At 41.2% G+C, this 12,206-nt stretch overlaps 1 protein-coding gene across 1 annotated transcript in view; it reads right to left on the reverse strand.

The window, feature by feature from the left end:
- The window catches only part of Kdm7a (lysine demethylase 7A), a 110,465-nt gene that overhangs the window by 97,760 nt on the left and 499 nt on the right, over nt 1-12,206 (reverse strand). The gene's annotated exons all lie outside the window — the stretch shown is intronic.

The raw sequence follows: 12,206 nt of genomic DNA on the forward strand, positions 1-12,206 counted from the left end.
TAAATAAAACTCTGTAAGTACTAGAAGAAAACAGGCAAAATTCCACTTTAATCTTGGATACAGAAAGGATTATGACTCAAACTCCTGAACTAATTAAAAGACTGATAAATATGACTACATAACAACATTTTTTTTCCGCTGCACAAAAACCACCATAACAAACTAAAAGACAATTAAAAAGTCTTTTAGAGACTTCATAATATGCCACAAAGAGCTAATGGCCCTAATATATGAAGAGATCTTAAAAATGGGCAGAAGCAAAGCATGGGATGGGGTGGGGTAAGCACATGCCTGTACTCCAGTATTTGGGTGGTAGAGTCAGGAGGATATTTGAGCTCAAAGTCAGCTTGAGCTGTTACATAGCGAGACCCACACATGCTGTTGGTGGGAATGCAAACTGGTCCAATTACTAGAAGGAAATGCAGTAATCCTTAAAAAAAATATTGTATGCTTTGTGTGTGGGTGTGGTGGTGGTGGTAATACGGTACAGGTACTGAATACTGAACTCCAGACCATCTCTAGCCCCTTAAAATTTTGTTTCTCTGTTTGTTTTGAGACAGGGTCTGGCCTTGAACTTGCTATATGACCAAACTAGGCCTGAACTTGCAATCCTCCTGCTTCTACTTAAAGCTGTGGTTGCATTTACGTAGTCCCACTGTCAGCAATCTAACTAAAGATACACCTTCAGCAGTATAAAAATACTATATGCACAAGGTTACTCACTGTAGAATTATAACTACAAAATACTATAAACAACTTAAATGCCCATATACAAGGGTGGTAGATCCACATAAAGGAGTTGTGTAGTTAGAGGTTAAAAAAAATTAAGGAAGACCTCTAAAATCTGAACATAGAAAGTACATAAAAGTACTTTTGTAAAGTACAAAAGAGCATGCATAGGATGTCCGAGGCCCTCCAAGCACAGGAAAAATAACACAGGGCTGGCAAGATGGCTCAGTATGTAAAAGAACTTGACTCATAAGACTAAAGATCTCAGTTCATCCCTGGAACCAACATGGTAGAACTGACTCCGAAAAGTTGTTCTCTGACCGCCACGCACAAGCACACCATAGTGTACACATACACAACACAATAAATAAATAAAATGTAATTTTAAAGTAATTTTTAACCACAAGGGCTGGGGGTGGTAGTGAATGTGCTTTACATTTGTGACGTCCTGGCTCAACGTTCAGCACACCTGTGACTACATGCGCTCATGCACATCTTGCACACAACATACAAAAAGCATAAACCAGGCCTAGTGATGTAGATCAGTTGATAAGAGTGCTTGCCTATTATGCATGAAGCCCTGAAATCAATACTCAGAACCACATAAATCAGGTGTGTGGTGCATACCTGTAATTCTAGCAATCAAGAAGAGGCAGGAGAATCAGAAGTTCAAGGCCATCCTCAGCTGCATAGTAACTTTAAGGTTACTTGAGACCCTGTCTAAAAAATAAATAAATGGATGAGTGAACAGACTGATTACTTACGGGGGGGGGGGGGGATAGGGAAGGATTAGAAAGAGGGGTATTGCCGGGTGTGGTGGCACTAGCCTTTAGACCCAGTAACTGGGAGTCAGGGGCAGGTAGATCTCTGTGAGTTCAAGGCCAGCCTGGTCTACATAGGGAGTTCCAGGCCAGCTAGGGCTACATAGAGACCCTGTCTCAAAACGACAAAAACAAAAAAGAAAGAAAGAGGGGAAAGCTGTCAACTTGACACACCTGAAGAAATCTCAATTGAGGAAATTTCTCTATCAGATTGGCCTGTGGGCATGTCTGTGAGGTACTTCCTGAATTGCTGAGTGATGTTGGAGAGCCCAGCTCAATGTGTACAATGCCAGCCCTGAACTGGTGGCCCTGGGTTGTATAAGAAAGCATACTGAGCACAGGCCAAAGGAGCAAGCCAGTAAGTAAGGAGCACTCCTCCATGGTCTCTGCTTCAGCTCCTGCTTTCAGGTTCCTGACTTGCCATCCCTCAATGATGGACTGTGATCCTGATGTGTGAGCCAAATAAACCCTTTCCTCCCCAAGTTGGTTTTGGTCAGAAACCAAACTAGAACAAAAAAGTAGTAACATTTCTAAGTCTATCTCTCATATAACCCTGACTCCTTAGGATAATAATAATTTACCTACCTAAAATGTACATCAATAAACAATATGTTACTAAATGCTATAAAGCTAAAGGCAAAAATAACAAATAATACAAATAATGTAATCTACCTAGCAAATTTGTCTCTCATAAGAGGATGGTTAAATAATTCCAGGACTACCTTATACCTGCACTAGGATTCAGTAAGCATGTTGTAGACAGTAAAAGCTGAGTTTTCCACTGTTGAACAAAAAAGAGTGGAAAAAGAAAAAGTCTAAAAGGAACATGTGCTACTGGTCTAAAGGCATCACCATGAAAGCTTATGGTTTGGACTATGTATGGAAAGATGACAGAGAAATACAGATGTGTGTGTGTGTATGTGGATAATTATTGTTATTTCCTTGCTCTGTCCACTGAAAGGATCTAAAAGCAATGGCTAGTTTATAAACCAAACAAATCTTGCTTTCTAAACTCTACTCTTCAATAAAAAGGGACCAGGGCTCACACAGACATATAATCATAAATTAGCATTAAACCACTCTAAGGGACAAGAAAAGTTTGATATTTATTAAAATTAAACAATCACTACAGAAGTAAAATGTACCTCCCCAAAAGAACAAAAACCTTGTTAGCTAGCAGCTGTAAGATCACCACCAGCTTTCGCTGTGCAAATAATTTTGGAGTTAAGACTGCCCAACAACCAAAGCTCTTGTTATCAAACTTCTTTACATCTGTTCTACTTATTCTCAAGTCCCCCACTTCAACACTTCAAAAATAAGCATTCCTCACCTTGGATAATCAGAAAACTCTATTTCACACACCAGATATAAAAGAGTAAACAAGGGAAATCAGGCCCAAAATAATAGTTAAACAAAACAAAAAAATAGCTCAACAGATTTAATGAGAATTCTATGTATGATTAAACTGTAACATCAATATAGGAAAGAAATTGTTCCAGCACTCAGGGGCTGAGGCAGAAAGATCATGACAAGCACAGCAAGACCCAGTCCTACCTCCCTCCAAAAAATTAAAAAACAGCCTTTTGTTTTCTCATGGTGAGATACATTTACTTAGGTTTATATTATTAACACTAATAGACTTCATCATTAAGGACAGTGTCTATAAAACAAATTTTATAAGCAATTTCAACCTCTAATTTTTTTCTTGGGGGATGGAGAAAAGGCAAGGAGGTGAGAGAGGGTCTACTGTAACCCAGGCTGGCCTAGAACTATGTAGCTGAGGTTGACCCTGATCCTCTTCTCTCAACCTTCAAGTGCTAGGTTTACAGATGCCACAATACTCAGCTCCAATCCCTGGTCTTTTCTGAGACAGAGTCTCCCTGAAGCCCCAGCTGGCCTGGAACTTGCTATGTAGACCAGGCTGGCCTTGAATTCACAGAGATTCACCTGCCTCTGCCTTCAAGTGCTGGGATTAAAGACGTGAACCCCCATGCCTGGCTAGCCAATCCCTAATTAAAAAAAAAAAAAAAGCAAAATATACTCCAGTAAAAAAATCCATTTAAAACAAAGATAAAAGCAGAGTTACATTAGAAAAGTTTCCAAATAAGTATTTGTTTTTTAAATAAATTTTATTTTTATTATTTTTATTTTATGTGTATGAATGTATGCCCTGCATTATGTGTAAGTGCACCTGTGTTGTGCAATGCCCATGGAGGTCAGAAGAGGGCTTCAAATTCCCCTGGAACTGGAGTTATGGACAGCTGTTAGTTGCCATGTGGATGCTAGGAACCAAACCTGGGTCCTCCGCAAGAGCAGCCAGTGCTGTTAACCACTGAGCCATCTCTCCAGTTCCAAATAAATATTTTATTAATAAATATTCTGTCCTCAAGGCAGTTACAATTCTTGTATTTTCACTTAAGAAAATAAATTTTTTCAGTATTTTATTTATTATTACTGCAAGGGCAACAAACACTCTTAACTGCTGAGCCACCTCTCCAGCCCCAGAAAATAAAGATTTTTAAGGAACCCAAAAAGTAAGATGTTTACAGGCATTTCCCTCTAGAAACCAGTCACCTCTGTTCTATCTGCACAGTCTACTCTAATCCTGTCCCTAGACTAGCTATAGCTCCAGAGAACTAAAACTACTGGTCCAGAGTTGAGCTCTGCACTCAGACCACCAGAGATAAGACACTATCTCACTGTCCAACCGTAGAAAAGTTATTGAACTCTCTATCCCTCAGATTTCTCAGTTGTAAACTGGGAATCTAAGGTAACTGTGAGAATTAGATGTGTTAATTAAAAATCTAATGTAATTAAGCTGGGCGTGGTGGCACAACCTTTTGATCACAGCACTTGGAGGCAGAGGTAGGCAGATCTCTTTGAGTTCAAAGCCAGTCTGGTCTATATAGTGAGTTCCAGGCCAGTTGGGACTACAGGGAGACCCTGTCCTAAAAAAAAAAAAAAACATTAAAAAAAAAAATCAAATATAATTAAACAGTGCCTAATACTTGGTAAAACATCCAGTAAGTGTTCTGATGAGTTCCTGGGGCTCTGTAGAGCAAGTACCTGAGAAACTCCCACCCAAAAATATTGCTCAGTAAAATTTTTCTATCCCTATCAACTAAGTTCTTCATTCAAGCATCAGGAAAAAAATGAATTATGACATTTTAAAAGCTGGGTCTTTAAAAGTGGCACAGGACTCTAATCACAACTACTAAGAAGACTAAGGTAGGAAAATCACAAGTTCAAGGCCAGCCTGGGAAACTTAGTGAGAGACCCTGTCTCAAAATAAAAAGAGAGCTGGAGATAAAGCTCAATGCTAGAGAGCTTGCATAGCATGGGCAAGGCCTTAGGTTTAATCCCCAGTCACATACTTTCATATTCATATTCTCTCTCTTTTTCTCCCTTCCTCCCTCTGACTCAGAAACATTTTTTTATGATTTTTAAAAAATAATTTATTGAGAATTTCATACATGCATATAAGGTGTTTTGATCAAATCCATGCCCACTCCCTCCACTCCAACTCCTCCCCTAGCTCCCCATCACTTTTTCCTGATAACTTCATGTACTCTTTCTCTCTTTTTTTTTAATAGGGCTTTTTGCTACTCTAATATTCCCCCCGCTCTGAAGAAGAACCGTAAAATCTTTTAAGGATTAGGTAAGAGCTCCCAAATACTTTTGACATTTTTGGTCTTTGAATGGAGTATGTTGCTAAGAGGCCCAAAGACATTTTGACTTTTAGCCAAGAAACTGGCTACTTTTCTTTGGGGTCTTTTTTCCCTAACTGCTTAGCCAATTCCTACCTCCTACTCTTACCACACCATCCTCTGAAGGAGGTTATCCAGCTTGCCAGATAGGGAATTGGGATGCAGACCGCTCTGGCTTCTTCCATGCTGAACAGGGATGCAGGGTGAGGCAACTGGGGTACCCCTTCAGTGGGTCTATCTAAAAGACTCCTGAATTGTATAACTCTAGAGAAAGTCCTTGACTGGTTAAATAGGAGATGTGAAGAAGTAAAGGCAAGAGTAATTAGCATCCTAAGTTCTAGACAGGGAACCAGAAAAAGTTAGAACAGGGTAAATTTCAAATGTCCATATCAGAGTCCATTGGGATTTCTTGATGAGAGCTTCCAAAAGCATCCCTCTATTGGGTTCCTCCTCATTTTTCTTTTGTCTACCAAGGCTGGACTCGAGTGATGGATTCAGATGTTTTCAGGTACTTTGATAGCTGTTGGAGTGGTTAGAATCAGTGTCAGTTCCCTCTCAAAGGCTTCTAGAGATGGGGAGAAGACAAATTTATCCATCATTTTAGAATAGGTGGGTTGTCTCCCTTAGCTACAGGTGGGCACTATAGTATTGCAGACCAAGATTTGAAGTCTTACATCTGAGCAGCACTTTCTGCTTAGAAACGAAATTATCAATGAGAAGTAATTGTCTAAATAATATTTTATATGGACTTAAGCCTAATGTCTGGGAAGTGTAATACCTTGAACTCTTAAAGAAATATACTGATCACTTTAATCTTTGGTTATACTTCTTTTGGATGGTTAAGATGATACAGTTGACCCAAACAATCCAATTTATTTTTACTCATAAGGTCATTTGAGGATATGGTCTTCAGGGGTCACATGGGCTTGGGAAAGCCCTTTCTTTTACCAGTTCCACCTATGTGAAGATAAGTCAAAGGTCCTGCTCCACTGTGGCTGGCTTCACTTGGAAGCCCGGAGGAAATGTTTCCTGAGTTGACCCTCTTCTTTGTAGACTGGACACTGGTTCACATCGATCTGGTGGGGTCTCCATGGCCTCCCTGAATAAGAGGACACGTGACTCACCACAGTTACAGGACATTTTGAGAGATGGTCCATAGTCCCCTGGAACTCAGTTGACCTTGGAGGGCAAGGGGTAAAAACTGTCCTTTAAGCCCCTGTGATAAGATTAGTATAGGCCTCAAAGTATGGCTGTTAAACATCCAATAAAGTTTTAATTACCATGGTCTGGTCCTTTTAATTACCACGTGCTATGTAGATAAAGCTTGGGTAAAAAAACCCAAATGTTTTCAGATAAACCCAAACATCTGCTACCTACCTTACTGCCTCACTGGACTATGGCTGCACTTCTGCCTCCCTTCAGTCTGTTCTCCATGAATCAGCAGAGCAATTTTCACCCAGGACTGGGAATCAAACCCAGGGCCTTACACACGCTCGTCAAGTGTTCTGCCAGCTACCCACTGAGACCAAGGCCAAGAATGATTCTTTTAAAAGTCTGTCACCTCCTTCATACCTCAACCCAAAGCAAACCATCTGCTTAGAGTAAAATCCAAAATATTAGCCCTGGCCTAGAAAAATCCAATGACCTCTTCTTCCATCCAAATGGGCATTCATGCTCTTCCTACAGAATGACAAGCACAGCCCACCCTCAGGATGGTAGATTTCTCTATTCTTGGCCCACACTCTGAATATCCAACTATCTCAAGGCCTTCTACAAGCACACTATATAGATGACTACCACCTGACCTCTCTTCCCCAACTCTATTTTCTTCACATCACTCATTTGTCCTTTGTATGTGTTTTCCACTCTTCTCATCTAGAATGTGTTAACACAGAATGGAAATTTTGTTCTGTTTATCCCTAGCACCAAGAACAGTGCCTGGTACAACGTAAACCAAAGCCAACACACTTGATACCACACAGTGAGATTTGTTTTCCTGAAAGAAGGTAACAAAATTATAAAATTGTCAGCTACCAAACTGACAAATGTTTATTTTTTAACTTTTAGAGTGATTTTATTATTATTTTAATTTTATGTATATGAGTGTATTGCCTGCATGTAGTTAAGTGCACCCATGTTGTACAATGCCTGTGGAGGACAGAAGAGGCTATCAGATCCCCTGGAACTGGAGTAACGGACAGTTGTTAGCTGCCATGTGGGTACTGGGATTCGAACCCAGGTCTTCTGCAAGAACAACCAGTGTTCTTAACCGCTAAGCCACCTCTCCAGCCCCTGTGATTTATTTTTTTTATTTACAGGTATGTGTTAAGCCCTTCTGAGTTTACACGTACCACACTGATGCAGGAACCCTAGGAGGCCAGAAGAGGGTACCAGATCTCCAAGAGCTCTGTGAGCTGTTGGACTTGGGTGCAGAAGACCCAGGTCTCCTACAAGAGTAGTTAGTTAGTGCTACTAGAGCCACCTCTCCAGCTCCCAATTTTTAAACTTCTTTTTTTTTGGGGGGGGGGGTGTCTTTCTGAGACAAGGTCTCCCTGTAGCCATAGCTGGCCTGGAACTCACTATGGAGACCAGGCTGGCCTCAGTCTTACAGAGATTCACCTGCTTCTGCCTTAAGTGCAGGAATTAAAGGCATGCACCACCACGCCAGGCCCAATTTTTAAACTTTTTATTTCAATGTTTTAAGTATACTTCAATCTCACTAAAATAATTTTTTAAATCTTCAGTGTAAGCAATACAACTCAGCATGCTTTCACACCTGAATACACTCATGGTAACCAGCACCCAAGATCAAAATATTACAGAACATTTCCTGACTTCAGAAGCACCCTTCCAATCAAAACTTTCAAAAACATAAACACCCTTCTGGTTTCTATTTCCCAGTTATAATGCGTACTTAAACCTCACATACATGAATTCAAACAGTATACTCTTTTACTTCTGGTGTCTTGGGTCCAACTACACATTTCTGAGTTTTATCCATATTACTGCAATCTGTTTTATTGCTGATAGTATTCTACTTTATGAAGATACCAAAACTGATGCAATCTACTGTTGATATTTAGGCTGTTTTAGTTTAGTACTGTTTTTAAGACACAGTTTCACTGTGTAGCCCAGGCTAACCTTTAACTTGTGCTCCTTTTGCATATACCTCAAAAATGCTCAGATTACAGTCACATCCCATTTTGTACAAATAGATATCTTTTGGTAATATTCACTTATCTACAAGTTGGCAAAGTTGCTTGAGAAGGGAAGTTAGTAACATCTTAGATTGGTAAAGATGCAGGGAACTAGAAAATGGGCATTGTTTGTGAATATAAACAAGAATAACCTTTCAGAAGACAAGCTGGCAAAAGGCACTCTAAACTGAAAATAATCTGTACCATCCCACCACCAACTCTAGTAAAGAAAAATTCTTGAGTACCTGGTATGAGCCCAGTCTTCTAAGTGTTTTACTTGTATTAATGCATTTGATTAAGTCTAAGGAAATAAGAGATACTAATAATAATTTGTTTTAGAACATATCAATCATATCAGTATTAATAAAGGAAAGTAGTAAAACAAAGTAACAGGAAAATAATTTTCAAATGTGTTGTACTTTTGTGGAATTAAAACCCATGCAGCCACTAAAAATACTTCCAAATAGCATTAAAAATAAGGAAAGGCTGGGTGTGGTGGCACCTCCCTTTAATCCCAGCATTCGGGAGGCAGAGGCAGGAGGATCTCTGAGTTCCAGGGCAGCCTGGTTTACACAGTGAGTTCCAGACCAGCCCCAATACAGGGAGACCCTTTTTGTCTCAAAAAGACCAAAAAAAAAAAAAAAAAAGGAAAAAGGAAAAAAAAGAGGAAAAGCTGGAGCTAGAGAGATGGCTCAGTGGTTAAGAGCACTGGCTGCTCTTGCAGAGGACCTGGGTTTGATTCCCAAGCACCCACATGGCAGCTAACAACCTCAGTAACTCCAGTCCCAGGGGATCCAACGCCCTCTTCTGACTTCCTCAGGTATTGCATGACGCAAGTGCACTTACAATCAGGAAATACACTCATATACATAAAATACAATAAAACATTTTTTAAATATGAGAAAAATGCACATTAATGGAAAAAGATAAGACAACATATAAACAAATTATAATTTAAATATTAAAATACTGGACTACTATAGAAGACACAGACTTTCATATTATACTTTCCAATGTTTCATAATGTATTACTTTTGTTAAAAATCAAAAGAATGTTATTATAAAGACTAATATAAGTATTTAATTCTAAATGGGACACAACAGACATTCTAATACAATTTAATTAGGACAATAGTGTAATTTTTATGAGATGACATCAAAGTACAATTAAAAGTTATGCAGCCCTGGTGGTGCACCCCTTTAATCCCAGCACTCTAGAGGCAGAAGCAGGTGGATCTCTGAGTTCCAAGCCAGCCTGGTCTACATAGTGAGTTCCAGGCCAGCTTAGGGCATACTATGCAGAGATTAGAGGGCAGGGTAGCATATAGAAAGACCTCCATTGTCTTATTTCCAACAAGGATTAGAGAGGAAGAACTCTATTTCTAAATTGGAAGGAACCGTCCCTGGAAAATTCTATTCATTTATCAGCTCTCTGACTCCAGGGAATCTATTATATAATATACCCTGTCTGATAAGTTCTATTTTCCTCTCCCTTGCAAAAAGGTTTAGGCAGGCTAGGGGATGGGAATTCCTGAATACCAAGGATGCAGCAGAAGTTTAACAGTCTTGGACCTATTCCCCCTGCAGTGTAGCTACATCAATGAAGGCCCTCTCCTTTGTCAGGAGAAATTAAGGTAACTTTTAGGATTTCCAGCAATCAGATACATCAGATATGCAAGGAAAGTAAATCAAAATTTACATCAACACTCCTTGATTCCACAAATTTAAGTTTTTCTATTCAATAAAACAAAATTATCAAGAAATTATCCAGGGGGCTAGAGAAATGGCTCAGCAGTTAAGAACACAGGCTGCTCTTCCAGAGGACTCAGGTTCAATTCCCAACTCCATTCGATTCCTAACACCCACAGGATGACTAGCAACCACCTGTTAACTACAGTTCCAGGGGATCCAAGGCCTGTTCTGGCCTCTGTTGGCTCTGCATGACACAGGTGCACTTCCATACATGCAGACAAACACTCATATGCATAAAATAAAAATAAATTTAAAAAACTTTGAATATTAAAAAAAGAGAAATTGCTGGGCATGGTGGCACATGCCTTTAATCCCAGCACTCGGGAGGCAGAGGCAGGTGGATCTCTGTGAGTTCAAGGCCAGCCTGGTCTACATAGTGAGTTCCAGGACAGCTGGAGCTACAGGGAGACCCTGTCTCAAAAAGACAAAAGAAAAAAAAAAAAAAAAAAAAGGTACTTAAATGTGTAACAGAATTCCCAACACCTGAGATCTGTCCTGGATCTAGTATTAAGTTATCTAACTTAAGCCCAAAAACTGCTGGTAAGAGTCTGCTGCACAAGCAGGAGGACCTGCGTTTAGATCCCCAGCCCCAGGTAATAAAAGCTTTAAAAAAAAAAAAAAAAACAGCTATAATTTACTATTCTATCAAATCTCTGCACTGCATAATGGTGCAGATTTCCAACAAATAATTCTCTGAAAACAAACACATTTCCATAATTACCATTAATTACTATTTTTATTTTTATTCTTCATAGAACTTAAATTTTGGATATTCTCTTCTGGTTACTTAGAATATTATAGAAAGAGAGGCTGTAGGAAGATAATTGGGAAGGTTTGGTATCTTCAAATTTCACTTTCACATATAATTAAAACATAGGAAAACATTTTAATAATTGGCAAGGTTACAATACTCAACATGTCAGACTGTTCAATATTACCGTTACACAAATCAAGGACATTACCTTTTTTTTTAAAAGTGATTGCTTTTTGTGTGTTATCTGTTGTCAGAAAAACGTACCTTGAAAACTAAATAAACTTAACTGCACTAGAAAATTAAGACTCTACCTATTAACACTGAAAAGAACCCCCGTTATTTCAATGGTTTTTCTCTCCCCAGGCCAGTAGAGGGAGACGAAGACATCTGGCCTGGTCGTTCAATGTTTCCGCAAAATTGGGGAGGGGGAGCGGAGGCTGTATTTAAATGTCCTGCTGTCAATCAAAGGACACTTCCTACAATCACGGTCCTAGTATCAGTGAAGACTCCAGAGCGTGCCCTCGACAAGATACAACACCCCGCTGTGCCCAGGAAACCTGCCTTCACCTAAAGGTGACCGCAGGCTTTGCCACAACACCCAAATAAGGACTTTGGGAGCCCAACCCCAACTAGTTTCTTTGTTTAAATGCCTGCGAATCCCTCCCACGCCGGAGTCAAGGGGCTGTGGCGCCGCCCTTTATTAGCCTCACACTTTGATTACAAAACACACGAGTCGGCGGCCTGGCTGCGGAGGCGACCCCACCGCCTCCGAAACGTCAAACCCGCCGCACGGCGGCCGCATCTGAGGGCAGTGTACGCCACCGCACGGCACCGCACCGAGCCGCCCCAAACTTGGCTGGCCGTCCCGGTGTCGCCCGCCCCGGGCGCGGGCGACTGCACTCTTTGTAAAGTTTGAGGCGCGGCGCGACCGCCACGACGAGGGTCTCTGGCGAGGTCCCCCGGGCACGGGCGCCCGCCCCCGGCCGCAGGGGGTGTGTAGCGCGACGGGCCAGCCCAGCCACCCCGCACCTCGCGAGCCCCGGAGCGCCTCATCTGTTGCTCTGTTTACCCGCCGCGCCGCCGTCCCACAGCCCCCTGTCCCAACGCCCGAGGAAGTTTCCTAAAGACGGGAAGGGGGCGCGACGGGACCCCCGGCGGGGACGAAGAGCGGCCGGCCGCCCGAAAGCAAGGCGGGCGCGGCGGCCGGAGCTGCGGGCGCGGCGGGCGGCTGCTGGAGCGGCGGGAG

The sequence above is a fragment of the Nannospalax galili genome, unplaced genomic scaffold (genome assembly GCF_000622305.1).
Source record: "Nannospalax galili isolate Female #2095 unplaced genomic scaffold, S.galili_v1.0 scaffold307, whole genome shotgun sequence".
Lineage (NCBI taxonomy): Eukaryota > Metazoa > Chordata > Mammalia > Rodentia > Spalacidae > Nannospalax > Nannospalax galili.